Here is a 517-nt window from a genome sequence, read left to right on the forward strand (position 1 = left end):
GTGCATATAAGTGTTACATTTGCATCTTAATCCGACCCGACCCGACCCGTCTCACGGTGAGACGGTTTCACACAAGTTTTTGCCGTGACTCAATCATGTGACTTTGACACCTTGTTCATAATTTACCAGTCAAGAACCAATTGAGTTAAATAACAATGTACATGGAAAAAAAAAAGAGTAAAATTCTTATTAATTGCTGTTAACAATCATATTTAAGTAATTCACAACGAACATAGTTGCTTTGCAGGACCGTTCAACATAAGGTTTATTAATGTCGTAATCTTCATAAGAATATTTCTTCATATCATTATCAACACATTCTTTAAGTTTTTGCTTTGCATCTTTGACAATATGTTCCATAGTGCTTTTTGGCAAACTATGCGTACATACTAACAAAGGGAAAATAATGGCCAAAACAAAAACCACATTAATGTGCTTATACACCATACTAAATTATTTCTCTTATATGTGTCTCTATATTATCTTATTTAATGTGTGTGTGTATATATTATATATA

Source organism: Ipomoea triloba, chromosome 1, assembly GCF_003576645.1.
Source record: "Ipomoea triloba cultivar NCNSP0323 chromosome 1, ASM357664v1".
Lineage (NCBI taxonomy): Eukaryota > Viridiplantae > Streptophyta > Magnoliopsida > Solanales > Convolvulaceae > Ipomoea > Ipomoea triloba.